The sequence below is a fragment of the Oncorhynchus clarkii genome, chromosome 1 (assembly GCF_045791955.1).
Source record: "Oncorhynchus clarkii lewisi isolate Uvic-CL-2024 chromosome 1, UVic_Ocla_1.0, whole genome shotgun sequence".
NCBI classification, from domain to species: domain Eukaryota; kingdom Metazoa; phylum Chordata; class Actinopteri; order Salmoniformes; family Salmonidae; genus Oncorhynchus; species Oncorhynchus clarkii.
In genome coordinates, this window is record NC_092147.1 from 5,378,011 (window position 1) to 5,383,987 (window position 5,977).

A 5,977-nucleotide genomic window follows, 5' to 3' on the forward strand; every position below is an offset into this window, starting at 1 on the left:
ACTCTTGTCTGGGTCCAAACATGAGACCCTGATGTCTCTGATGTCTCTGATGTCCTGATGTCTCTGATGCCTTGATGTATCTGATGTCTTTGATGTCCTGATGTCTCTGATGCCTTGATGTTCTAGTGTCCTGATGTCCTGATGTCTCTGATGTCTCTGATCTCATGATATCCTGATGTCTCTGATGTCCTGATGTCTCTGATGTCTCTGATGTCCTGATGTCTCTGATGTCCTGATACCCTGATGTCTCTGATGTCATGATGTCCATATGTCTCTGATGTCCTGATGCCCTGATGTCCTGATGTCTCTGATCTCATGATGGCCTGATGTCTCTGATGTCATGATGTCCTGATGTCTCTGATGTCCTGATGTCTCTGATGTCCTGATGTGCCATTTTTCATATATTTCAACAGTCGTCTATTAAATATAACCCATAGCTTTAGACAGAAGGCCTGCAACTATACTGCTGACAGTGATTGAGGGTAGGTATGCCAAATCCAGTTTGAGAGAGATTCACGCTGGAAACTCCTTTAACCATAATTTCTGTCCACATAATTGCATTTTACATGGGCAGCAAATCAGCTAATGTGGAAGTTATGGCTATGTTTATTTGTAGATGTCATGTAGGATTCCTGTCAATGGGGTTCTGCAGTGCTCCAGGCAGGTCTGAGAACAGTTTCGAGTGTATACATCCAGGTTTGGCGCCAATGTCCTGTGCTATTTTAATAGGTGTTACAACAGAGGACACAAGCCATTGGGTTTGGATTAGGTTTCCCCGTGCTAACAGAAAGTGGTTTAATTGTGTATACCTGAGCTTTAATCAATGGCAACATGTTGAGAATAACAACAGGAAACCAAGTCTCAGAGCAACGGACATGATGGAATAGCTAAAAATGCTCTAAAATAAATAACTTTCGGTCTTTGGAATGAGTTAGCCTGGGCTACGTTACGCGTAGACAGATGGGTAGTACAAAACACTGTGGAGAACAGGGTGAACTAACTAGACAGATAGGCAGTCCAATACACTGTGGAGAACAGGGTGAACTAACTAGACAGATAGGTAGTCCAACAGACTGTGGAGAACAGGGTGAACTAACTAGACAGATAGGTAGTCCAATAGACTGTGGAGAACAGGGTGAACTAACTAGACATATAGGTAGTCCAACACACTGTGGAGAACAGGGTGAACTAACTAGACAGATAGGTAGTCCAATAGACTGTGGAGAACAGGGTGAACTAACTAGACAGATAGGTAGTCCAATACACTGTGGAGAACAGGGTGAACTAACTAGACAGATAGGTAGTCCAATAGACTGTGGAGAACAGGGTGAACTAACTAGACAGATAGGTAGTCCAATACACTGTGGAGAACAGGGTGAACTAACTAGACAGATAGGTAGTCCAATACACTGTGGAGAACAGGGTGAACTAAGTAGACAGATAGGTAGTCCAATACACTGTGGAGAACAATGTGAACTAACTAGACTGACAGGTAGTAAAATAATTCCCTACTTTTCACACTGACACGGTATAAATAGCTCTACAGGCGTCACTGTCATGGTGCACAGTCAGTACACAACACTATGCTCATCATGTCTTATTTCTCCAGTGCTAGCCTCTCTACACTGGCTTCCTGTTAAGGCAAGGGCTGATTTCAAGGTTTTACTGCTAACCTACAAAGCATTACATGGGCATGCTCCTACCTATCTTTCACGATTTGGTCCTGCCGTACATACCTACACGTTGTCGTGGAAATTTCCTCTATTTACCAAATCATGGGAGCAAACCACACACACAAGTCAGAGTTAGTTATCAAAGTCCATCTTTAATTATATGAGCTCTATCACAACCCTGTGACTCTCAGATCGATTCAGTGTCTAACCATGAATTCTCTGAGAGGCCCCTTCCACATTGTAAATGAGGTCCTTTATAGTAAATACACACACACAGGATAAGACAGCATAGACATAATAAATCGTTCAGCAACGTCGCAGGCTTCTTTAATGTTCCTTGAATTTGTAAGCAAACAGCTGGAGGCAGGACTTTCTCCTATAGAGCTCCATTTATATGGAATGGTCTGCCTACCCATGTGAGAGATGCTGACTCAGTCTCGACCTTTAAGTCTTTACTGAAGACTCATCTCTTCAGCGGGGTCATATGATTGAGTGTAGTCTGGCCCAGGAGTGTGAAGGTGAACGGCGAGGCACTTGAGCGACGAACCACCCTTGCTGTCTCTGCCTGGCAGGTTCCCCTCTTTCCACTGGGATTCTCTGCCTCTGACCCTGAAACAGGGGGCTGAGTCACTGGCTTACTGGTGCTCTTCCATGCCGTCCCTAGGAGGGGTGCTTCACTTAAAGTGGGTTGAGTCACAGACGTGATCTTTCTGTCCGGTTTTGTGCCCCCTCTGGGTCATGCAGTGGAGGAGATCTTTATGGGCTATACTCAGCCTTGTCTCAGGGTAGTAAGTTAGTGGTCTGTTGAAATCCCTGTAGTGGTGTGGGGGCTGTGCTTTGGCAAAGTGGGTGTGGTTATATCCTGCCTGGTTGGCCCTGTCCCGGGGTATCGTTGGACGGGACCACAGTGTCCTCCCACCCGTCTCATCCTCCAGTACCTATACTGCAATAGACTATGTGCCGGGGGGGGCTAGGGTCAGTCTGTTATACCTGGAGTATTTCTCCTGTCTTATCTGGTGTCCTGTGTGAATTTAAGTATGCTCCCTCTAATTCTTTCTCTCTTCCTCCCTTCCCGGAGGCCACGAGCCCTAGGATCATGCCTCAGGACTACCTAGCCTGATTGTTGCATTTGTATTTATTACCCATTAGTTGCTGTTCTTCCTGGGGACTAGCAAAATTAAGGCGGTTAAACAATTTAAAAAAACATCACAGAACATTCAAAGATTTCACAACACATCGTGTTCCCTCAGGCCCCTACTCCACCACTACCACGTATGTGTATAGTGCGTATGTTATTGTGTATTTATATGCATGTGTCTATTGCTTCGCAGTCCCCGCTGTTCCCTAAGGTGTATTTTTATCTGTTTTTTTAAATCTGATTCTACTGCTGCATCAGTTACCTGATGTGGAATAGAGTTCCATGTAGTCATGACTCTATGTAGTACTGTGCGCCTCCCATAGTCTGTTCTGGACTTGAGGACTGTGAAGAGACCTTGTGGGGTATGCATAGGTGTCCGAGCTGCGCGCCAGTAGTTCAAACAGACAGCTCAGTGCTTTCAACATGTCATTACCTCTCATAAAAACAAGTAGCGATGAAGTCAATCTCTACTCAACTTTCAACCAGGAGATATTGACAAGCATATTCTTAATGTTAGCGCTCTGTGTACATCCAAGGGCCAGCCGTGCTGCCCTGTTCAAATCAAATCAAATGTATTTATATAGCCCTTCGTACATCAGCTGATATTTCAAAGTGCTGTACAGAAACCTAGCCTAAAACCCCAAACATAGCACATTGGCTAGGAAAAACTCCCTAGAAAGGCCAAAACCTAGGAAGAAACCTAGAGAGGAACCAGGCTATGAGAGGTGGCCAGTCCTCTTCTGGCTGTGCCAGGTGGAGATTATAACAGAACATGGCCAAGATGTTCAAATGTTCATAAATGACAGGCATGGTCAAATAATAATAATCACAGTAGTTGTTGAGGGTGCAGCAAGTCAGCACCTCAGGAGTAAATGTCAGTTGGCTTTTCATAGGCGATCATTCAGAGTATCTCTACCGCTCCTGCTGTCTCTAGAGAGTTGAAAACAGCAGTTCTGGGACAGGTAGCACGTCCGATGAACAGGTCAGGATTCCATAGCCGCAGGCAGAACAGTTGAAACTGGAGCAGCAGCACGGCCAGGTGGACTGGGGACAGCAAGGAGTCATCATGTCAGGTAGTCCTGAGGCATGGTCCTAGGGCTCAGGTACTCCGAGAGAGAGAAAGAAAGAGAGAAAGAGAGAAAGAGAGAATTAGAGAGAGCACACTTAAATTCACACAGGACACCGAATAGGTCAGGAGAAGTACTCCCGATATAACAGACTGACCCTAGCCACCCGACACATAAACTACTGCAGCATAAATACTGGAGGCTGAGACAGGAGGGGTCAGGAAACACTGTGGCCCCATCCAATGATACCCCCGAACAGGGCCAAACAGGAAGGATATAACCCCACCCACTTTGCCAAAGCACAGCCCCCACACCACTACAGGGATATCTTCAACCACCAACTTACCATCCTGAGACAAGTATAGCCCACAAAGAACTCCGCCACGGCACAGCCCAAGGGGGGGCGCCAACCCAGACAGGAAGATCACATCAGTGACTCAACCCACTCAAGTGACACACCCCTCCTAGGGACGGCATGAAAGAGCACCAGTAAGCCAGTGACTAAGTGACTCTTAATGCGTTCAAGCAGTGTGGGCGCAATGATTGAATAAAATGTATGTGTACATTTATTTACATTTATTTAGATTTATTTTGCAACGTGTGGTCAGCATGTAAGTCCCTTTTTGTGGCACCTGACCACACGACCGAACAGCAGTCCAGGTGCGACAAAATTATATCAATATGTTTTGACCATAACAGTTTACAATCCAGAGTTACTTCAAGCGGTTTTAGTCACCTCAACTTGCTCAATTTCCATATTATTTACTGCAAGATTTAGATGAGGTTTAGGGTTAACCCTCCTGTTGTGTTCTGGTCGAATTGGACCGATTTAGACGTTTTCTCTCAGAAAAACATAGTTCATTTAATATGACTTTCTTAAGGTTCCATGACTTTGTCCTCACACATCATCTGAACCCACAACATACATTTAAAAAATGACCGGTCATTAGAAATTAATGGGTGAAACTACAATTAGTTTATAAAATTGAGTTCAGGGACATGTCCATTCATCAGATGGACACACTTCCTCTCTCAGACCAACACATGCATGTGTGTTTGAGCACACACACACCTCACTCCCCTTCTTGGCTTCCATGGCAACACCCAGGGGAACCTTTGCCCAATAGAATCTTTCCCCCATGGGAACCACACCCGTTGGCATTCTCACAAATAATTTCTACATTGTTTCAATAATATATAGAACTTTTCTCACAATTCTGGTACATAAAGCTTTTTTGAGACCTTTATCACAATTCATTCTGTGGCAGCAGAATGACCAAACGATATGAGGCGCTTGATCATATCTTTGATCACGACACTGGAGAGGAGGAGGCCAGGAAACTGACAGTGAAGTAGCCTGTGATAAATAGCAGAATATGTTTCATCTGAGTATTTGTTATAGTCAAAATAATCCATACATTCTGCTTTTTTTTTTACACTCAAAAACGAGCTTTATGAGCTCAGGTCAATGAGGCCTACAGGCCATAAATAGCAAATAGAAGTTCAAAACTAGTAATGTTCACAAGAACTTTAGTTTATAAAAAGATCTAACACAACATTAGGTGATAATATATGTATTATTATGGACTTATAATCAGCTATAATGGGGCGGTCATTTTGGACCGGGAACACAGAATGAATTAATGTGAAACGAACACAACAGAAGGGTTAATGAATAATTTGTCCCAAAAACAATGCTTTTCGTTTTAGAAATATTTACTCCTTGCCACCCACTCTGAAACGAACTACAGCTCTTTGTTAAGTGTTGCTAAAAACATTTGTCATAAGAAACTAGCTTCCTGGTATACAGAAAAGACCTGAGCTCTGAAACTAGCTTCCTGGTATACAGAAAAGACCTGAGCTCTGAAACTAGCTTCCTGGTATACAGAAAATACCTGAGCTCTGAAACTAGCTTCCTGGTATACAGAAAATACCTGAGCTCTGAAACTAGCTTCCTGGTATACAGAAAATACCTGAGCTCTGAAACTAGCTTCCTGGTATACAGAAAATACCTGAGCTCTGAAACTAGCTTCCTGGTATACAGAAAATACCTGAGCTCTGAAACTAGCTTCCTGGTATACAGAAAATACCTGAGCTCT